Genomic DNA, 25,461 nt, shown 5'->3' on the forward strand with positions numbered 1-25,461 from the left:
CCCCCGCTAGTATATAACTAGAAGAAGTACCCGTGACCCGTTGAGTCACAGACACTTCCACTGTTTATTCTTATTTCATTACTATAAAATTATGTCTCTTAACTTCTATATTATCACCATAATCATCATGATCATCATTATCGTCATCGTCATCATCATCATCATCATCATCATCATCATCATCATCATCATCATCACCATAGCCACAATCACCATATTCGAGTTTAAGACTTCATTATACATGTTCCACTTTTTCTCCTTCTTCTTCTTCTTCTTCTTCTTCTTCTTATTATTATTATTATTATTATTATTATTGTAATTATTATTATTGGCTCACAAAGAGCTTTCACACGGGTCATCAGAGATCTCTTCTTAACAATTACCTGTGGTGTTTCCTGGAAGCTGAGTGACAACAAGCCTCCCCAGGTTTTCAGTTCTCTCCGCCTCTTTCGGTAAGAATTGCAAACGAATTTGCGTCATCGCAATAGCCGCTTACCTCTGATTTCTCTCTGTCAGCGGCCATTGGTCTCCACTGGAATTTGAGTGACAATAAGCATCCCAAAGGTCCTAGTTCTCTTGGCACTTGTCAGCGGAGGTCTGGTCAGCGCTCTCGCCTTGCTCTTTCGATCCTCCTTTACCCTTCTCGACTATTTAGCTTTGGGGGGATATGCAGCTTCAATGTTCTTGCTTCAATCTAAAGCTTTTTTATGTTTTGCCTCTGCAGCAGTTTGTCTGGCCCGCGCATGTGGCTCATGTGTATTAGTCTCCGCATTCAATGGTTTTCCTTAATATTTCAGCTGTTTTCATTATTGTTATTCGTTGTATCTTTGCAGCTATTGCTCGGATTCCTATTTCTCCCATTCTTCATTAAAGTTTTTCGGGATTGTTCCTTGTTCTCCTACTATTATAGGTATTATTTTGATTTTCTACATCTACTAGTGAAGTGCGTGGCACTCTCGATGGCTCAGATGGCTGGAGCAAGGAATGGGTCCTATATGGACGATATCGTCATCAGCGTTTAAGGCGCCAACAAGGTGGGGTTGTGGGATAATGATTTGGGCTGGGATTATCGGAGCCACTTTAGTTGGCCCGTGGAGAGTCACAGAAGGTGTAAAAATGACGTGAAATGCTTACATAGTTTTTCTGAAGGAGCACTTTGTCCCATGACTGAAAAAGCAAAGGTTGGCAATCAGAAGAACCATTATTTTTATGTAAGATAATGCCCCCAAGCAAAGAGTATTGTCAACAACTGGGATTCTCTGGGCTATGGAAGATGGAGTGGCCTGCGAATTTACCAGATTTGAACTCAATTGAGAGCCTTTGGAGTATTATGAAGCGACGTCTCTTTGCAAGGGGAAGCCAATTTAAGAACAAAGATGAGTATATACCCTGCTAATCAATTGACTACTGTACACTCTTTAACCCTTATTCTTGAGTAGCATCTAGGTCTTGATAAGTGGTGATGCCTATATATAAAAGACGATAATTATTTTTTTATTTGTTTTTTTACTTTACAGAACATTATTGATATTTGCAAAAGGAAAGAAAAAAACCTATGACATCAATATCTGACGCATTTTAGGCCGGGAACTCAGTATCTTCACGCAGTCTGGTCCGGTAGCATCAGTGGTGTCAGTTTTCAAATATTCACCTTTCTCGCATATGGAAAGGGAGTTGGTTTCATGTAGGTGTGGTGAGTTGAAAGAGATTTTCGATTAAAAAAAGGAAATTATTTATTTGTTCAGTTTCACGCGTTTATTGAAACTTGTATTATGACAACTTATCGGATAATCGCTTCACCGTCCTCCAATTGCTCATGTGACCTGATGGACCATGCCGACGCTACTCGTAAACTCGATAAATACCACAAGATCTGACGGGACTTTCCAGCTCGTTTAGTTGCTCATAGTTTATAGTCTCCGGTGTCGAGGGTAACTATTGTTAGCACGGCATTAAGACGTATCCTTTCAGACGTTATCTTCACCTTCGGCGGTGACGATGGGGTTATTTCATCATTTCCTATTTTTGAGAGAGGTTACTCGCAGACATTCAAAATAAGTTGAACATCGAACTAGACTAATTTACCTATGCTCTTCCATACAGATTCATATATACCTTTTCATTACTACTACTAATACTACTGCTGCTGATGCTGCTCCTGCTGCTGCTGATGCTACTACTGCTGCTGCTGATGATGATGATACTCTTTCTGAAATTTTTTCATTATGCCACTAAAATTATAAGATTAAAAGAGTTTTTTTTACACAGAAATCACCACTTATCAAGGCACGGATGTCACTTAAGGATAAGCGTAAATGCGTATACATTAGTTAATGTCATTATAGCGTACTAAACGTAAGTAGTGGAAATTTTGTAAATTGGACTACTTAGGGCGACGGGTCATAAAGACCTTGTTTACATTGGACTTGAAGAACAATCTGGTCCGTATTGATTGCGGTGCCATGCTGGTTCTGTGCAGTTCTACCAGGTCCACCCTCCAGGCATCATTTGTCTTATGTTTTTGAGATGGGAGTAGTTTAATGCTAAACGACTGCGGTGATCTGCAAGGAATGCCGATAGCGCTGCACGGGTATCTTTTAAAGTCTCAGAGAGCTCCTCATCTGTTTGTTTTTTTTCATTCCAGCTGTCAAACTCTAGTGTCATATTTCCAGCTTTGAGAGAGAAATAAATAATTGTATATATATATATATATATATATATATATATATATATATATATATATATATATATATATATATATCCCTATGTTTTCTAAGTAGTATTGGATAAATCACCATTTATGTAGATACACATCGCATGTTCATCCGTATTGCGAACATAAAGATATATGTGTAAAAGTCGCAGCCTTTCTTTTGTAACCGCTAATGTGATAAAATGAAAATCTATGTATTTGTGATGGCACGATGAAATAATTTTAGCGATTTCCTTCTTTTCAAATTCAATGAATACAAAAAGACAATGAGGTGGGTCATTTGCATTTAGAGTCACGTTCCGCTCGTTTATCCGGATTAAATTTATCGTCTGAATTTCAACAAGAATCACCCACAATGACGACGCTCGCTTTCATTCGTGGAATCTATTCATGCCAATGTTTGCGGCTTCAAGTTCCCACTTTAGAAAAAAAAAATGTCCCTCTGCGACGTCGCTATTCCTTAACCTTACTCGGTTGTTGTTTTGCTTATTGTTTTGTTTTTATTTTGTTTGCTTTTGTTTTGTTTTTTTTTGGTTTTTTTTTAGGGGGGGGTTGTATTTTTTTGTTCTTGCATTTTACTTTCTCAAGAGCGGATCGGCTTTCCAAAAGAACTGACGTTTATGCCTCATCTAAATTCATCGTTCTATGGAAGCGCCATTTTTTGACAAGCTTGGACAAGCAAGAGATTCTGAATTCTACTGACTTGGCCATCTTGATTCGGTAAAATGACAGGCCATTCTTCGAAAAAAATGGCCGACATCTTAATAAAAACACGAAGCCACTTGATGCAGCCTTTGCCAGATTTGCTAGTTTATATATATATATATATATATATATATATATATATATATATATATATATATATATATATATATATATATATATATAAGGTGGACGGATTGTAACAAGATCGGTACAAATCCAGTGTAGGAACAAATCTCCAGCATCATGTTATCAAGGGGAAAGGTAATTTGAGGATGAAACTATTTGTGGAAAGAGAAAAGGAATGTTAGTTTTCAGAATTAACTAAAACAGAAATGCTAGCCTGATTAGCAAGTGTCCGTGACAGGTATGGGCCGATAGCCATCAGTGATACGTGCTGACAATGTCATTAGAAGGAGACGTTTTTGTATACGTAGAATTTTAGTAAGTTGGCGGTTAGAGCTTGAAGGAGACAGACAGAGAGTTGAGTCATGATGTCTCGATCACACGGAGAAGAGTGGGGTTCAAGGTCTATCAAATATGAGGAACGTAGGACCAATCGGGAAACATCGGTAATAAAGTTGCTGAAAAGGCAACCTGACTTTTTTTTAATTTATTTATTGGAATGAATCTTCTTTGCAGCTTTTTGTCAAACAAGACCAAACATGGACCAGGTATGTTCTTTTTTTTCCGATTGGTCCGATGTTAACCCACTAGCGAACTATTATCCGCCATTTTTGTTGTAAATGTTATATGCCCGTTGATTTCTATTTGGTTATATATCAACACGTACAAACACGAAAACATTAGACGATCATAGGTCCACTTATAAATATATACACGTTATATACATCCAATAGATACGTAAACACATGAACGTTTTTATATAAATTATTATAAACTCGTTTATATAGCTCCCTGTGAATACAATAATTGTCGTTGATGTTTATTTATTTTTGATGTTAGTTTTGCGTCATGTCAATTATTTGTATTCGGAAGACAGTCATTTTTTAAAAGCCTTTATGCTTTAGACTCTTTTATATCTTCAAATATTTATTAATAGTGTTTGGTTTGGTTGCTTTGTTTTATGAAATATTATCCCCTTCACCTTTTCTGGCAGAATACGTAAAGCAACTGGAAGATGCTGAAGCAAAGACAGCAAAACGATGTATTAAAAACGTGGTAATATCCGATTCCTAATTGTAAGAATGGCTTCCTAAATACACCTCAGATTTACTAATTTTATTGTCTTTTTTACCCCAAAGTGTATCGCCATTTAGTCGTAAGGGGCTACTATTTTAAAGTGTGTCTAACACGTGGATAAAGATTGTGAAGATTTGGGCAGCAAGACGTCTATTCACATTACATTTAAACTTCTCCATGTTGGTTGTATGGTAGCTTCCTTCAGTTTTGACAAACTATGGGTATCTACTGTAAGGGTGTGTGCGCGTGGAATTTTTGTGGCAAGAGTTGTACAATCTCAACCACACCTCTCCTGAGTCAGAGTCGTTAAATACCAAGTGGGGAATCAGGACGACTGAAAACATTGCCAAAATAACCGGAGGGTACATACAGCGCTTAGAATTCCCAAATGGTCACCCATCTGGTACTAACCAGGCTCAACGTTGCTTAACCGCTGCGATCTGATTATGCCGTATATGCATGTCAGTACAGTCAGAGGAGCAAAAAAAAAAGAGGAGGAAATTCCAAAGTTTCGCATGGAAGAAATAATTAGAGTAAAAAGTATTTTTTTCAGATCTACGAACCTTAACAGTGAAAAGCAATGGTATTTTGCTGCTTGCCGGGTTGGTAGGAAGTATGTACATTGAAGGGGAGAAGTGCTATGAGTCCATCGCAGCATATTCCATTATAGCACCTGTAGAACAGACACATAGATGCAACATTGCGACGATCAGTCAAAGGTTAGATTGTCTAAGAAGGAGAGACTAGCGGTAGAAATACTTGCCCAGATGTGGCAACAGTACTACATGCAACGGCGAATGGTGGCTTTGGAGAGATATAGCATACTTTCAGGTGTTAGTAGTTTTCTAGCCCGGTAGCGAGAGCCAACCTTCTTTAAAGCAACCTTAAAAATGTCCCCATTGTATTGGTTCGCAGTCATGTTGCCTGAGAATGTCAAGACGAGATGATTGCACGATGAGTTTTCAGGTATTATTTGTATTGGCAATCGGGGGTTGAAAATTATTTGTTATGAGGCCTTTGCATTTTTAACTTTAATTCAAACCATTATACATAAAATACTTTTATAAAATCAACAGTAGATTCTCTACAGTGCAATGTACAGTGCAATGTAGATTATAATGTAATTGGGACTAAGTCACTTCGGGGAGGTACGTGAAGTTTCCTCCCGTTGTAGTGCGTTTGGTCCCCAACTTGATCGAGCAATCAATCCATTTGTTTGGAAAATGGACGATTTAATCGATTTCAATGACAATAAAATATGAGTGTTAAACGTTCATTGATCATCATTCAATCCAGGCCAGGCTCGGGTCTCCCTGCTAGTACCCATCATAAACCCTTTAATAAATAGTTTTTTTTCTTAAATAAACCATGGCTTCACAAATCTCTGCAGTTATATAAAAGTCAATTTGGTTGTATGTGTGTGTGTGTGAGAGAGAGAGAGAAAGAGAAAGATATATAGAGAGAAGGTTGCTTCCCCCTAGGTTCCAAAACAGCTGGGCATATCTTTTGCAAATTTCACACAAAGGTAATTTATATGCCTGGCAGTGTTCTTAGATATGTTTTGTACAGAAATTCACCAGATAAGTATGGAAATTTGCAACAACAAAAACAAAATCTTAAAAAAAGTCTTTCTCTTAAAGATAAAAAGGAAGAATTTGTTATGTTTTTAATCTTTAATAGAAGACTATTTTAAAGATCATCAAGCCCAAATAATATTGTAAACAAACACAGACAGAATTTGATGAACGATATTATCATTATTATTTATTTGTTTAGAAATTTTTTTTTAATTAGTCCAGCGGGGAAATTATTCTTTGTAATATATCAAAATCAATAGAGGATTAATTCTATAATACATATATACACAATCTGCATGAATTAAAATATCATGTTTAAGCGTATTGTTCGACCGGGCAGTTACATAACACTGAAATTAACAGGAATTAGTAATCATGCACAAAAGATGGTTTATAACGAGTAAAATCTTTGTTTGGATGGATGGATAGTATAAATTGTACGGAATTGCACGGTGTAAGGCAATATGTTCATTTCAACTTGCGGCCATGGAAATATTACACCGTGATAATTTTAGATATGGCTTATTACCGCTAAAATTAATGAATGAATTATTTGTTATATGGTTTATTACCACGGTAATGCTACGAATGGCGTATGACTACGGATATGTTATATTGGCCAATTATAGCGGTAATGTTAAATTGCTTATCACCACTGTAATCCATGTGGTAATATTAGAAATATCTTATTACCACAATAACGTTATGGGTTATTACCGCTAGACTGTTACTAGTGTTCTATTACAGTGTTAACGTTACAAATGTTTTATACCTGCGGTAATCTTACAAATAAATTATGATTACGGTTACGTTATAAGTGTTTTTATTACTGCGACAATGTTACGAATGACGTATTACCATGGTACTTTTACAGATGACATAACCGCAAATGAGTTTACATTGGTAAAGTGTAGTTTATTACCGAACTAATATTATAAAGGTCGTTCTAAAAGTAATTCCTCGTGAAGGGATCACAAATTGAACTGTTATGATGACTAAGCTCATTCATTCACGGCCTGAAAGTTTCATCTTTCTGTTGCAAATATTGATGGTGTGAGATCTTTAAAAAGCAACCCTGTCATGGACGTGCGTCAGAATCAGAGATGCGTCATTGAATTCCTGTCAAGTGTACATTGAGAATGGTGGTGGCTATGTAGAAAAATAATTCTGAAGCACCAAAGGGTTTTCGTTTATATGGTACCACTCACGTCTTCTTAGCTCTTCAACTTTTTGAGTTAAAAAAAATAAAGGTGGCTTTATGTTTGGAATAACTCACGTACAAATACGTTTCAAACAATTCTTACCATAAAAGTATGGCAAATGTTTCTCAGGGTTTCTTCACTGTCATTTTGTCGAGATTGATCGTCATAAAAAAAAAAGCAACGTTTATGTCGCATCAAAATACGCTGTTTGTTGGCAGCGCCATTTTATTTTTATTTTATTTATTTATTTATTATTATTTTTTTATTTATTTATTTATTTATTTATTTATTTATTTACTTTTTTTGACGAGCTTGCTCAAGTGAATGATTCGAAATTCTGGCACACTGGGACTTCCGCAAAATGACCGACATTTAATTAAAGGAAAGCGCATGCCATATGTACTATTAATGCGAATGTCTCTATAAGTGTCTCTATAAGTTATTCTGAGGTGGGTGTGTTATCATTAGTGTTGGATCGATAAATCAGAATCGGAATCGGGAATCGAAAAAAAATTGGAAATTTTTGGAGTGTCGGAATCGGTATCGGAATCGGAAAAATTTGTGCTTATTTTCCGATGCCAACAACGATTCTTTTAATTGGCTTTTTTTAAAGAAAAATATTCTACCGCTGATAGCAATACTAAAACAGTAAATACTTATTGATTTTATCCTATTAGTAAAACCAAAATCGATAGCTCATCCCCCACAAGTGTATCGTTACGTTTAAGAAAACATGTGCACATTTAACACGTGTTTTTACGGTAATCGTGAAAAATAACAACATTAATGTTAAATATGTAGAGATTTAGAAAGAATTGGAATCGGAAAGTGTATTGTATCGGAATCCGGAATTTAATACGGAATCGGTAATTGTATCGGAATCGGTAAAAACACTGGAATCGTATCATTCCTAGTTATTATAAGAATTTCTTTTCTTAAACTTGCACGAATTACGTAATTTATGTTTGTTCAAAATATTATTTCATTCATATTTAATAGGCGGATATTAAATTTGAAAGTGGCCTTACAAAATAGTCGATATATACACTACTTTTTTTTTTGTTATATCGAATTGCTTATAACATGACTTGATGAGCCGTCTCCTTCAGTAATCCAATTTTCCAACGTTTCACTATTAATGATAACTATAATATTGCCCCATTGACTACTGTGCCCTCATTAATCCTTATCCTCGGGTGGCTTCCGAGCCTTGATAAATAGTGATTCCTTTCTAGAAAAAAAAACACATAATCGATTTGAATATTGAAATAAAATTTAGCTGCTACCTCGATTTTAGGGAAGTTACACGTCATGTAGGATTCTAACGCGTATTCTGGTGCTTAGTTTATTTCTAGTTCTCCATAAATATTCCAGCCACTATGTATAGAAGAGATAACGATGATGTCTGTATGCAGATTCGGCTAGGAATTTAATCCTCGACCACCAAAATAGTGGTTATGTTCAGTCTTGGGAAATCCAACATCCCAGAGTTCGTCTTCCATCTTTAAGAAGGGTTTATTATATTGCTAATTGTTTGAGGAACTCATCGGGGAATGCTCAGGCAGTTTCTTCAGGTCATAGTACTATACCTCGGGAACACTGACTTCTCAATCTAATTTTCTATACGCAGTATTAGAGTTCTTGAAGTGAAAAAGAACTAAATATCTCTATATGCAGTCTGGCAACAATCTTTCTGTAACATATTCTTCTGTACTTGTGCAAATAAATAAGTAATGCGTACTCTGGGATCACGTGCGGCATACATCACATTAACTAACGAGATTAAAAAAACGGTAAATTACCAGGAATTTGTAGAACAATGTCGTAAACATGAATAGCAGATCCACTATGACCCTATAGAAATTGGTTACAGCGAGTTTCAAGTCAACTATTTTTCAGAACACTGACAAAAATATGTATAGTAGAAGTAGCGAAAGTCTATGCCTAAAGAAAATAAAAACAAATATAGTGCTTGCTTCGTCCAAATGAATTTGACTAAAAGATCAGAACACTTTGAATAGTATTTATTTTTAAAAAAATAAGCGATAGCTCTCAAGGAGATGATCTGATTATTTGAAATCTGAAATTGGCAACGAGGGCAGTGCATCACTGAAGATCTTCTGTAAATAAAAACTCTTGTAAATATACCATCATGTTTCCTTATTTATTATTTGCCTTTCAAGGTTCAACAATATTAATATCAGCTTTTGCGATATATAAAATTTAAAAATTTATTTTTTAAAATAAATATTTATTACTGTCATATAAAGTAAAACCTTATCTGTGCGCTGCTATGTAATTAGAGTTATATCAAATATCGCATTGTTGGTATTCAGCTTCTTAAGAATAATAGCTGCATACACCTGGCGTTACCAGAGTGAAACATATAAGCGGGTGGAGGATTTAGTTATATACTATTTAAAAACATATATCCTTTCTTATCACGATTTTCCTAAATGTTTTAATTTTATATGTTGGATTTATGGAAAAATAAAGCGTATCCATTCTCGTCTATGAAAATTAAACAGGAAATAACTCTCATAGCTTAAACAGGAAATAATTTTAACGCCTTATATAAATAAATAAACCTACTTTCGTTTTTAAAGGCAACTGATGTCCCTAATAATACTTGAATATAAATTGAATTGAATATAAATTATATTAAAAATAAACTAAATAAATCAACTTTAAAAAATATTTAAAAATAGAACAATTAATGCAATTCTTTATGTGTGTGTGTGTGTGTGTGTGTGTGTGTGTTCTGACGTCCAGAATTGCGAATCAATAACTAATAACATGAGGCTATTTATTAAAATAGATTTTCTTTTATGTCATAGAAACTGGACTTCATGTGACCAATATTCGCCAAGAGAAAAGAGTCAACGCTTATGTATAAGCATATTTATAACCCGTTTAATAATTACCAAATTGTGCTATAGCCTGTTCTAAAATTTGGTCCAGTACAATGATCCCACCATTTAATTCAGTGACCTTACATTAGATATACGTCTTCTAGTTTACATCTGAAGGGAATGACAGCCCTAGGAGTTTATTCTTATAGGAAACTGCTATTCACTCGACGGGGGCAAAACAAGTATCTGAGTATATAGATAGAGGATGGCATCTGGTGGCAGGTACTTCTTCCGAGCATTAGAAGAGTCCAACCACATAAATATATATATATATATATATATATATATATATATATATAACTACTTCATTTACTCACATAAATTAATATACGAAAGTATAATTTTATGCGTAAACTTAGGTATTTACTTCAACCGTGCTCAATACGTAGGTAAAGCAAGTTAGTAAGTTATAAAATATATATGGTGATTATTATTATTATTATTGTTATTATTATTATTATTATTATTTCTAGGAGTGACATATGTGTCTTTTGTGTTAGTTTTCTTTATGTCATGGTGTCTACTTTTTACTGTTTACTTTGAGGTTTTAATAATAAACCAACTCCGGACAACAACAACCATACTAGAAATCAAAATAAAAATACTAATAACAAACAAGATAAATGCAACTGTAGATACCGCACACTTTGCCCACTTTAAAATAAATGTCTAACCAAAAGCATAGTTTACCAGGCACACTATTTGCGAAAGAAAACCCGAATTCCAAGAAATATTACGTAGGTATGACTTCTTTAGATTTTAAAACTCGATATTATGACCACAAAAGTACATTCAATAATAAAAAAAACACCGTATGAAAACAACGCTAGCAAACAAATACTGGGAACTTGCTATCCTATACTTTAAAAAACTCCAACATCTATTAAAATGTAGGAGAGAAATTGCGAACAACTGTGTTCACAGGATAAAATTTACTCAAGCATAGAGGTACAAAACAATTTTAAAACTAAAATTAACAATAGAAAATAAACAAATAAAATAAATAAATAAACATGCATATATATAAGTTATCACACATATATACGTATGTATGTATGTATGTATATATATATATATGTAACCCAGTACTACCTGCCTCATGGTCGGGTCACCGGCGACTAAACTGGTTCCCCCACCAGACTTGTTTGGTGAGGAAGGCGGCTAGTCTCCCTGAAGGATTAAAAACAAGACCTTCCAAAGGGCGAATGAACTCTTTGGTGAAGGCAAACTTTCTAGGAGAAGAAAATCTCTGATTTAAAAAACCATAAAGCGGAAGACCAGTACCCGCATTAAGCTGGTCTGCAGCTTAATTTGTTGCTGGCTATCTTGCTCTTGCTTGTTGCTGGATCTCAACATTTTGAACCGAGAGAGAGACTTAGCTGTCGTACAAAGCTAAGACTCTGTAACATCATATTTGTATAGATACTCCCTCAGGCATTTGGGCTCATGAATTTTAAATGTCTGAGGGAGTGGCACTCGTCTGATAAGACATTGCAATCATCATCAATCATATATATATATATATATATATATATATATATATAAACTAACATATGAAAAAATTAACCTAGATTTAAAACAGGTCAAGACACTAGTTATCTACGCTAAGGATTGGTTGGTTGTTTTTGTTTTACGGCGTATCAACCCTTTTAAGCTTATTTAATGCCGAATCCAAAGATTTTAAAGAAAAAAAATTAATAGAATATTTGTTGCTTTCAAGTCGGTTTCCATTTAACCCATAGTTGGGACCCTAACAAGTACTACCACTCCGGGTCAGAGTGGACCTGGGAGCAATGACAGTTAAAGGGTGGCCCCACACTTTACAAATCCTGCAAGCTTGGGCTCACCACTGGATATAGTTTAAGGTCATATCCAGGACCACACACACAAAGGGGCGGGTCAACCGGAGGTACACCTGGGCCTTTGTCCTGTAAGTGCGTGCTCATTGGCTAATTAGGAAGGATGCGGTGGATACTAGAAAGCTGATTGGCTAACTGAAAACTCAATAGAAGGTGTGTATATATAAAAACGCGAGAAAACCACAAAATTCTCGCATAAGTTAGAAGAATCCTAGAGTGGATGAAACGCGGAATATTCTGTGTAACTTAAACGCCATATATGTTTTATAACTTACTATATATATATATATATATATATATATATATATATATATATATATATATATATAGCTTAGTGAGTTAGAAAAGAGAGTAAATTAAATTCTATAAGAAGAGACTTATCGGGATAATATATATAAAGCTCAACAAATTTCATTGGAGCTTATATAGGAAAACAATAATTTCATTGATTTATTTCGTTCCTGATGAATCCCCATTATGTAACCTATCATCTTCTTTACTTTACTGATGGGAAGCATTAGGCTTAGAAATACTTCGGTATAAAGAGTCTTCTCCATCCTCCAAATAAATGGTTGTATCCCTTTATTACATTAATGAACCATTCTCTATTCACCAATATATAGTTTTTGTGACTTCATTTTCAACTCTTATTGTATATATATATATATATATATATATATATATATATATATATATATATATATATATATATAGTAAGTTATAAAATATGTATGGCGATTAAGCTACACTGAATATTCCTCGGAAGAAATCAGCATCATTAAAAAATGTAGAAACTCAGTTCTCATAAATAACAATAACCAATGGATAAAAACTAAAATGACAAATTCGTTTGACTTGGCGATGGGTACCAGGGATTCTGCAGAGGCATCAGATCTTGTGGGATTATTTATTCTATATACATTCACAAGCATATTTGATACTACGGATATCGGCCTATATAGAGATGACGGACTAGCTATAATAAAAGACTCAAACAAAGTCAAGGGAGATAACTTTTTTTTTATTAAGAAATCCATACACAAGGATATGAAAATATTAGGCCTAAAAGCAGACGTATCAGCTAACATAAAAATATCAATCTTCCTTGGCGTCACGTTAAATTTAGATAAAAACACATATGAACCCTACTTAGAAAATAACCCTACCCCAATATACGTAAACCCTAAGTGCAACGACCCACCATCAATTATAAAACACATCCCTAACTCGATCGTAAGTAGACTCAGCAATAAGTCAAGCGATGAAAATGCATTTAACAGGTCAACCAATATCTATGAAATAGCTTTAAAAAATAGTGGATACAAAAATATCGATATCAAATATAAGCAACAAAACAACAATAACTATAATAAAATGAAAAATAGAAGAAAAAGAACTATAATTTGGTATACGGCCCCATACAATCAAATGTTAAAAAAAGAACTTGGCAAGAAATTTCTGGATCTTATTGAAAACACTTTCCCGCAACCAACCCCTTACAAGAGATTTTCAATAAAAATAACTTAAAGTTATCCTACAGCTGCTGCGAAAATTTAGAGATGATAATTGAAGCACATAAAAACAAAATATTAAGTAAAAACAATGTAAACAACAACAAAATAAACAATAAAAAAGGTAGAAACCATGACAAAAATAAAATTAACACTAGCAGAAATAATAATAATAATAATAATAATAATAATAATAATAATAATAATAATAATAATAATAATAAACCAATTCCGGACAACGACAACCATATTAGAAATAAAAATAAAAATACTAATAACGAACAAGATAAATGCAACTGTAGACACCGCACACTTTGCTCACTTCAAAATAAGTGTCTAACCAAAAGCGTCGTTTACCAGGCCACAATATTTGCGAAAGAAACCCCAAATAACAAGAAATATTACGTAGTTATGACTTCCTTAGATCTCAAAACTCGATATTATGACCACAAAAGTAAATTCAACAATAAAAAAACATCGTATGAAAACAACGCTAGCAAATAAGTACTGGGAATTCAAGGAAAGCGGACATTCGCCGGTAGTCGAATGGAAAATAATAAGACAAGTTACCACCTGTAGAGACCTAGACGACCCATGTAGATTATGCCTTCATGAAAAATTTACTATCCTGTACTTTAAAGAACACCAGTATCTATTAAAATGTAGAAGAGAAATAGCGAACAACTGTGTTCACAAGATAAAATTTATTCTAGGATAGCGATACAAAATAATTTTAAAACTAACAAAAACAATAGAAAATAAACAAATAAATAAATTAAATAAACATGAATATACCTAAACTATCACACATATAGGTATATATATATATATATAAACTTACATAAAAAACCCTAAACTAGATTTAAAACAGGCCAAGAAACTAGATATCCAGGCTAAATAGAGTACACACAAAGGAACAGGTCAACCAGAGGTCAAATAGGCCTTTGTCCAGTGTGCATGTTTATTGGCTGTTAGAAAGGGCGCGGTGAATACTAGAAAGCTGATTGGCTAACTAAAATCTCAATAGAAGGTGCGTATATAAAAACGACGGATAACCACAAAATTCGCGCATAAGCCTGAAGAGTCCTAGAGTGGATGAAACGCAGAATATCCAGTGTAGCTAGATCGCCATATATATTTTATAACTTACTAACTAGCTCTACCGACGTATTGAGCACTTTTAAATAAATACTTAATGTTTACGCATAAATTTATATTTTCGTATATTAATTTTATGTGAGTAAATCAAGTAGTTATATATATATATATATATATATATATATATATATATATATAGTGTGACCCCCCATAAAACATATGCATATATATATATATATATATATATATATATATATATATGCATATGTTTTATATATATATATATATATATATATATATTCCATTTTTGATATAGTAGTTATATATATATATATATATATATATATATATATATTCCATTTTTGATATGACGTTAAATTCGCTCCAATGAGTTTATGAAAACAGGGGCCTCCACAAAGAATGGATTTTCGATAAAGACAAGACAAGGATTTGAACGCTGCTTGTGAGAACGCAACAACGAACTCAAGAACGTCAAATTGTTTAGAAACATCGTGTATATATAAACTAGCAGGCTGCCCGACGTTGCCTAGAGAGTATACTTTCATTTTTACGCCCCTATACATGAAATCATAGCAGACGACATTACATATCATGTCAGAACACATATATGCTTTCACTTTATTATGAACAAAAAACAAACAAACAAATACGGATTTATTATAATATATTAGGTTTTTCCTGTACAGACAAAATTACGGAAATTTAAAAAAATATATATAAGAAATCCATACACTTTTTAATAGCATAATGCCAGCTGCGATAGTGCAGTCGTCATTCGTCTAATGCCCTCACAACCAAAAGACAGAAAGCCTGTTCTGTTTGCTGTCATTACACAAGGGCTGCGAGCGGACAAAGAGGAAAAAGAAGCGGTAGTTGTGGTTGGTTTTATGGGAAAGGAGCGAGACTTACCGCGAGAATTCCCGAGATTTTTCAAGGAATAAAAGACCGAACACGGACGGATAGGCGACTGTGAGAGGAGAGGAAATTCCCGTGCTAAAAAATGTTCCGGCTGAAAGTGAGAAAGATAATGAGGCTGAAGGACCCAGCAGTTTTGAGATAGTTGAAGATAAACTCAATTATTTAATACGAAATTTGATCAAATATAATGAAAAATGAAAAGTATACAAGTTATTTTCCAGACTTGAATTTAATTAAAAATTGATCAAGCATTATAAATAATAAATTGGAAAATATCTCTTACGTTGTGCGTGTTCGTTCAATCGAAGAGCGGCATTAATACTAGGCAACAGATTATTATATATTGTATAGTCGAGATTGCGGCGACTAAAAATAATGTTCACGTTATTGAGTACTGTCCGGTTCTGTCTACCAAATTAAACAAAAAGAAACAATTGGGTGCAAATGTGTTTTTCCCCATTTTAGAACAGACATTTCAACAACATTGTAATTTATTTTATGTATACTAGCGTGACCTGTGGAAATTCCGCAGTGGACTCATTCATATGTAATATATTTATGTTAGCATTCTGTGGATGTGCAGTGTAAATGGAGACGCCCTGATACTATTGTACCTCTTTTGTTAAAAATGCAAATGTATTTATCTAAGACAGCAGAGACGCCTGGTATAGCCCGGTCGTAAAATACGCTTAAATATGATATTTAATTCATGCAGATTTCGTATATATTATTATAGAGTCAGGTTTCTATCGATTCAAATATATTATAAAGTTGTGATTTCAAAAATAATATATATATATATATATATATATATATATATATATATATATATATAAGAGTAGGTAGTAGTTTGCTTGAAGCATTGTTGGTAAAGAAATGTTTTTTTTAAGCCAAAAGCAATGCGGAGGAAGACTGGAAAAGATGAAGTAAAAAAGAAAAACAAACAGATGTAGACGAGTGTGGTTGAGCAGAGGAGTGTCTAACCTTTATTTGACTATCATTCTTCACTTCAATGTATAATTATTTATTACCAAGTTGCTGGTATGCCCTGCCACGCTCTCTCCGCCATCTTGAATCCACTTTTGTCTTCTATTTTGAAAAAGAGAGGTACATTTCTCTCGAAATTAATCAAAGTTCCACACCACCCACGGACTTTACATACACCGGGCATACCAGTTTTTGGCTTAAATATATATATATATATATATATATATATATATATATATATATATGACTTGGGTGCATCATATTGAATCGAAACCTAAACCAGCACGTATAAAGAAAAAATATGTAAACATTCAGGGTGGGGCAGAGGAACTTGCTTATTTAAATTTAATTGATGCTCCAAATAAGCAAACTGCTCTGTCCCATCTTGTGTATATCACTTGAATTCCTTCATCTATAACCGAAACCGAAACAGAAACCAAATCTTATGAAAAATTCTTGGTAAAAGTATTTACTGCTAGAAATGGAAGGTCATCTATTATATAAATCTCACCTGTCTATAACTGTGTGTATGTATGTAAGTATGTTAATATGTATTTTTGTATGTCTGCCTAAAACTTTCGACAGTTGCAACGGATTTTCACGGGATTGATATCGTTTTGAAGTCGACCCTTTGGACGATAAATGTCGAAAAATTGGCCCAAAACATTAATTCCCTCACCATCAACTGGCCACATTTCTACAGGGAAGGATCGCTTTTTCGCCGATATTTTCAAAAGTCATCCCCTCTTTTCGATTTTCTAGCCTTAATTTAAACCTATATCACTTCCTGTATGGGGATGCGTGCAAAAGCTAATGTGTTTCGTTTTTTGTTTGTTTTTGCTTTTTTTTACTTTGTTTTCCTACTTCGTGGTTTGGGTTCGAGTCTGTCTGCCTACTAACACATTTTTTTATTTGTGCTCGCAATTTTCCTTTTTTTATTTTTGCCCGACCAACACCTTACACACACCTTCACTTCCTTTTCTGCCATCGCGTCACGGGTTCGAGTCTGCCTGCCTACTACAACAGCATATATTTTTTCTTTTTTGCTCAACACACATCTCCAACACCCGGGAAACGCCGGGCACCCAGGCTAAGTAACAATTAAACGACAATCACTCGGAAGAAAAAAATGCAAGCGCAACACACAAAATAACACACTCACTATCGAATTAATAAATAGATGGTATTACTTAAACATATCACCATGTTTACTTTAAAACTTTTTCTCTCTCAGACTTTTTTTATTTACATGAGGGTCACCACTTATCAAGGCCCAAGAGCCACTCGGGGATAAGGGTTATTGTGTGTACAGTAATCAATGGAATAGTATCGTAGTAATAGTTAGTATTGGGGATTTGATAAGGTGTCATTACTTAAGGGGGGTTCATCAGGAATTTGTTTATGTTGGACTTGAAGACATCCAAGTTGAATTCGGGGGAGAAACAGGCAAGCGGAAGAGAGTTCCACAGCCGTGCAGTTCCAAGAAAGCTTTGTTCATGGAATCTACGTTTTGATTTAAGCACGGATAAAGAGCGGAGAAAGTTATTGACAGTGATTTCAGCTAGTCGGGTGTTTTTCATGAAAGATTGGCGAGGGGAGACAAAAGAATGGAGCTCAGACGAGCACTTGCCATGAAAATAACGATATATATATATATTATATATATACTAGGGTCATTCCAAAAGTAAAACTTCCTATTTTTTTTACTCAAAATGTTGAGGAACTATGAAGATGTGATTGGTACCATTAAACCAATTGTCTTTCTGTGCTACAGAATTCATTTTTCCATGTGGTCACTGCAGGGAAGAGAAAATGGCATCCGCGACCAAGCCACGTCGGTCAAGGCAGGATGGGCTGACTTTAGCAGCTCCTGCCCAGAAGTGGCAGCAGTACACCATCCTTGGGCGTACTTGGCTTTTATATATAGAGAGAATGGCATCATTAGTGAGATATCTTCTGGAGAAGGATCCCACCATTTTCCCAGCGACCTTGGCAACAGACTTGATGTATGTGTTCCATTTCAAATCAGGAGTAAAGGTCAAACCCAGAAGCTTATCAAAACATAGGGCCTCCCCTAGACGAGAGCCATTCATTTCAATCGATGCCAGATGGGGATCAGAGCGTTTATGATGTAATGATAGGAGCTTGGTCTTGGATGCATTAAAGGTAACTAGCCACCTCTTCCCCCCACTGAACCACGCGCTCAAGATCTGAGGAGAGAGAATCAGAGAGACCATTGTCCGTTGAAGCTTGATTGAACACAGAATAAATAACTACAACACAAAAGTAAAGTAAAACAGATATATTGCAGCAAGGAAGTATATACAATATTTACATAAAGTTCATTGGTATAGTCAGAGGGAAGACCGTCCCTGAAGAAGGTGTCAGCTGGGTGGTCGTCGACTCTCAATCTCGTGCCTCTCTCTTTCGCTGAGTCTCTCGTTGGGTTTCCCCCGTCTTTACGCTACCAACCATATTTATATAGTTTACACTCCACGTATGCTAATTAGGCAAATCCTTCCACAACAATTATAACAGACAATCTTTAATCTACTCATTCGGTCAAGCATGTCTTGGCAAACAATTTTCACTTGATGTCTCTTTCTTTCGAACATTACCATTCACGTAAAGTTTTGCCGACTTCTTTCTTCACTGAAGAACCGCTTCCTGTCGAAATTACTACGACTTCTTTTCTCCCACTGGTACAGCATTGATCATATATTATCATAATAACATTCGAAAACGCGGCTAGATAAAAGGAAAGTCACTTTAATATTTTTGTCCAGGGTTGCCAGATTGGGCTTTTTATAGTCAAAATTCGAGAGTTTGGAATGTTTTTAAGCAGTTTGGCCTTAAAAAATTCTATTAAGCTCTTTTTCAAAGCGTATCGTACAGAGTAACCGAGAAAGAAACAGGCAGAATATTATATAGATATTCGAAATCGAGGCTACATCAAAGGGAGATCACTCTCATATTTAAGTCACTTTCATATTTTTGTTTACACTCCACGTATGCTAATTAGGTAGATTCTACCACAACAAGAACATGATTGATACTTATCTCACAGAAGAGTTGTTGCGAGTTTGTCTCTGATGTATCGTTATTTTCATGGAAAGTGTTCGACTGAGCTTAAATCTATGGTCCCCCCTCGCCAAACCTTCACAAGAAACACTCGTCTAGCTGAAAACACTATCAATAATTCCCCCACTCTTTATCTGTGCCTAAACCTAAACGTAGATTCCATGAAGAAAGCTTCTTTCTTAGAACTGCACGCCTATGGAATTGTCTTTCGTTTTTCTGCTTTCCGGCCGACTACAATATGGTTGTCTACAGGTCTAACGTAAACAAGTTCTTGATGAGCCGTTCCATATAAGTTAACAAATTTACCGAATTTCCATTACTATCGATTACTATATTGTCCAATTTCAACTGTACACTCTTTAACCCTTATCCTCGAGTGGCCTCTTAGCCTTGATAATGTGGTGATGCCTATGTAAAAAAAAAATTTACAATATTTACCCGAACACGATTTTCTGTAGTCAACACAAAGGGGGTACTGGTCCATCATGATAATGTGCGTCTTTACACAGCAGTATTGATCAGAGATCTCCAAGGTGAATTTGGTTGGGAAATTTTGCCGCATCCTGCATAATCTCAAACCCTTGGATTATCACTTATTTCGAAAGTTAAAGAAAAACAATTAGATAACATTAGGTTAACATCACGAGAAGAGATTGGGCATGGGATAGATAAATATTATTTTCGTATTGGTGATGGGAGAAAGAAGTCTTTTTATAGAAATTTAAAAAAGTAATGAGTGTTTAAAATCGGAAAAGAGATTAAGAGTCAGCGAATTGAAAATGAGTTATATTTAATTTATTCGTAGTACTTTTGTTATTCGAAATATCAGGTATTGTGTGGATAGATCTGTTAGCATATAATTTACTTAGTTTAGAATTACGGAAAAATTTTAATGACCCAAAGAGAGAAAGAAGAAAGAGAGGGAAAGTGTGTGTGTGTGTATGTGTGTGTGTACGTGTGTGTAATAGAAGAAACAAGCAGTCCCATTATAAGAGCGCATTAACGTCGAGCTGACAAGATATGATTAATTATTGACTGAAATCTCTTTCTTTATCTCACCCCATTGGTCAGAACGAAGATCATGTTGAATAAATTACCACTGACTTTCATCATGTTTGTGCCGAGTTATTTTGTGACGGTTATATTAAGAAGATTTAATTAAAAAGTAACATTCCCACTGTCTGGAAGGATAACAAGGAAAAAATGATCATCACTCAAGGTATTGGTTATGATTGTGATCTTCAATGTTCCTTTACAGAAAACTGATTCATGCGCGTATGACACAAGGCGGTACTTATGCATCCTTTAAACCAGACATAACTCAGCGTTCGCTCAGCTTTCTCCAGAACATGACATCAAGAGCCGGAGAATTCCGAGCGTTGCCGATGAAATCATAACAACGCTACGTAAAAGAAGGTAATAAAATATTAAACGTAGAAAAATTAACAAAAAAAGAAAATAAAGCCTAGCGTAATTTTAAATTTGTATTAACTGTGCGTAGAAAAGATGTTTTTGCGTCAAATAAATAAGTTTTAAGCATATTTTTTTTCAAATAAATAAGTGTTAGCAAATGTTTTTTTTTGTTCTATAAAAAATTTTAAGCAAATTGTTTTGATGCTAATTTATTTGGTCAAGTAAGTCTTTTTTTTTACTTTATGAAGGAAAATTGAAAAAAACATTTTTATGTTTTTCAAGTATATTTTTTATGAAACAACAAAATTGGACTTTTTTTTTGATTGGCTGGGAACAGTTGGAATATTTTTAATTTTTCAGAATTTCCTTCGAAAATGTTTTTTTCCTCGGATTTTTTTACGGCATCAGAGGACGGCAAAGTTGCCGGAGAAGAGGTAGCGGACATTTAAGGAAGATCTTCACTAACCTCTTTTTACTAGGATACACTCGTGGCCGCAGGTTGCATATTTTATCAATTTTACCATTAGTTTTCGCTGTTGACAAAAATCAATTATGGCGTCCGGTGTCTGGAGCTGTTGTGCCAAGATGCCCAAATTCATTATTTTAGATGTTCTCTATTCTTCCTGGCCTGCATGTTAGAAATTGTCAGATTTTTTTTTTTCTTTTTCCAAATTCTCGTCTTCTGCTCGTGCGCGCGCATCACGTTAAAACTCAGCGCGCAGCTTTGTAATTGGTTGATCGCCATGTTACGTCAGACAGCAGCTAAACCCGAGCTGCCGACGTTGTGATCCAAGAAAAGCCGAGCCGAACGCTGTGTTATGTCTTGTTCAAAAGATACATAAGTACCACAAGGTTAAGAACTCAACACAAGCATAAGAAAAAAAAAGAGAAAAAGAAAGTATATCTTAGACTGTTTCTCTTATAATACTGAGCAGCAGATGAAAATAATCATCGTGAAAGTCGAACAGTTCTTTCTGTGTACAACACTATGCCGGTCAGTTGTTTACAATAGAGAATCGACAATAACTCCTTATGCAGTATTACATGGGGATTATTACGGCGATACTATTGCGAGTGGCTTAATACCTAGGTCATTTTACGAATGGCTTAATACCGCGGTAATATTACAGTGGATTATTAGAGCGGTAATGTTAGATTACTTATTATAATGGTAATTTTACAAATGGTTTATTACCGCGATATATATTACCTAGATAATATAATAAATTGCTCGAAACGCCGGTAGTTTTACAAATGGATCATTACTTCCGGAGTGCTTTGATTGGCTTATAATCGCAGGAATATTGCATGCGTTTTATTATCGCGATAATTTTAGAAACGGCTTATTACCGCTGCTTATTAACACGTTAACATTACAAACAGATTATTTCCTACTTAATATTTCAAAATGCTCATTACTGCGCTAGTATTACAAGTGGTTATTACATCCGTAATGTTACGAGTTGCATTATTACGGCGGTAATGTAACAAGTGTGTTATTCCTGTGGTAAGCAAACTAATGGTTTGTTATTGCTGTTATTTAATAAAAGGCTTATTACCGTTAGAAAGTTAGAAATTGTTTATTACCGTTGTTATGTAACAAATGGGTTATTAGCGCGATAGTATAAGACATGGTTTATTACGACGGTAATGCTACGAATGGTGTATGACTGTAGTTATGTTATAATGGCGGATATTCGCCGCGATGTTAGAATAGAAATGGCTTCTTTCCGCCGAAACGTTATAACCGTAATGGAACAAGTAGTTCATTACCGTCATAATATTAAAAAATATCTTTACAAATGGTCTCTTTACACGTTAATGTTAGAAACGATTTATTATCGAGATAATGGTATAAATGTTGTACTGAAATGTTCTGATACAAATTGATTATTAACATGTGAATGTTAAAGATGGCTTTGTGCCACGAAAATAACACAATGGCTTATTACTGTGACACTGTTACAAATAATTACGGCAATAATACTACAAATATATTTCAAAAATACCAGAAATATCGACATCACAAATTTTTTTAGAGAGGTAACTTTTCTCATTTTTCGTTGACTGTAATCCTCCTTAAAAGACTGACGCTTATGCCTCTTCAAAATTACTTACTTATTGGTAGCGCCACTTTTTGACGAGTTTGGACATGTGAGATCCGATATTCTGTCTACTTAGACATTATGCTTCGACAAAATTACAAGCCCATCCTGAAACAAACATGGCCGACATTTAACAAAATAAAATGTGGCGAAAATTGTGGGAATGCAAGCTTACCTCTTAAACGGCCTCTGTGTGCACTTTGCCGACGCAGCGTCATGATGCTTAAAAGGGTCCAAGATGGCGCCTGCGACGTTATATAACAAGCAGTCTCGCCGAATCTCGTGTGCTCTCGCGCACATATGCAAATATGCAAATTTTGAGGACTCGGTCTTTTATAAAAACAGGCCACTGAAGCTGATGACACAGATGTGAAAACGAATCTACAGAAAGTACTGACGGATGACGTTGCTGCAGTGAGCTGAAGCTTTGTGTGTGTGTTTTTTTTTCTTTGCAACATCAGAAAACTCATGCCGTATCTTCTATTAATGCGAATATTTCAATATATTATTCTCAAGTGTATGAATTATTTTAAGGGTAGTTTCTTCTGATTATAGATTTAATTCTTAAACTTACACGAACCATGTATTTATATTGGTTATAAAAAGTTGTTTATTTATATTTAATATGTGGTTATTTAGTTGTAAAGTGGTGTTACAATGCAGTCGATATAAAAACTATTGGTTATATGAAATTGTCAATAACATAATCGATTTGAATACGGAAATAAAATTTTGTAGTGCTTCCATTTGATTATTACCGCGGGAATGTTGCAGGTGTTTGATTACAGCGATAATTTTGGAAATGGTTAATTATCGCTATAATTAAAGTAATGTTTTTTTTTTTTTCTGTGAACATATACGACATGTTTTTGTTTTTTTTATCTCGGTAATGATACGTATGGCGTATGGCTGCGGATATGCTAGAATCGTGGGTTATTGCAATATGGTACATATAGAAGTGATAAGCAATTTGTAACATATCGCGTGTGACACATATAATGTGTCTAATATGATTGACAATGGACACGTAACTCATTACCGTAACAAATAATGTATTACTACAATAACATTATAAATGTGTTTTTACTGTTGGAATGTCATTAGTGGTCTATTACAGACTTAAGATTACATATGTCTTATAACCACGGTAATGTTATAAATGTCTTATTACCGTGGTTACGTTATACGTGTTTTATTAGTACAATCATTTTACAAATTACGTATTACCATGGTATTATTACCGATTACCTTTTACCACAAATTCCTCAAGATGGCGGAAATGTTGCAAGTGACGTATTACCGGGCTAATATTATGCGAGGCGTTCCAAAAGTAAAGCCTCTTACTTTTTTACTCAGCCAAAATAGATCAGAATTGTTATGATGGCTGCACTTATGCATTCATTATCTGAAAGTTTCATCCCTCCGTTGTAGATATTGACGGTATGATACTTTAAGAAAGTAACCACCGTCATGGACGGGCGTCAGAATCAGAGATTCGACATTGAATTTTTCGTACATGGGCATGGAGAATGGTGATGCCTATGTAGAAAAATTAATTCTGAGGAACAAATGGTCGCTCGTTTGTATGGTACCACTTGTGTCTTCGTAACTCGTCAACTTTTGAAGTTAAAAATAGGGGGCTTTACTTTTGAACGACTCTCGTACAAATACTTTTCAAAACAATTCTTATCATAAAAATGTCACAAATGATTTTATAGAGTTTTATAGAGTTTTGTTTTCTCAATGTCGTTTACGTCGAGATTGATCGACCCGAAAAAAAAACCTGACATTTATATCTCATCAAAGTTGATTGTTTGTTGGCGGCGCCATATTGGACGAGTTTGGTCCGAATTCTGGTCATTTGGACATTCCGCTTCAACAAAATGACAAGCAGACAAGGAAATAACGGACAACTTAATACAAAGAAAACTTATGTTATATCTACTATTAATGGGATTAGGTATTTATTTGCTTCCCCACGAAAGCAACATGCGACACAAGGTCATTTTAATGTTAGAGGAAAATCAGCTCCCCAAAAAGGGGTACTCTGGAAGTAGGCAAAAAGAAAATTGCTTCAGTATAGAAAGGTTTCTCCGTCCATTGACTAAGGAAAAATTAACTTGAGTGTAGCATCAGAAAAGATACTACACTTAGATCCT

The sequence above is a fragment of the Euprymna scolopes genome, chromosome 29 (assembly GCF_053919585.1).
Source record: "Euprymna scolopes isolate OS-2025 chromosome 29, ASM5391958v1, whole genome shotgun sequence".
Taxonomy (NCBI): domain Eukaryota; kingdom Metazoa; phylum Mollusca; class Cephalopoda; order Sepiida; family Sepiolidae; genus Euprymna; species Euprymna scolopes.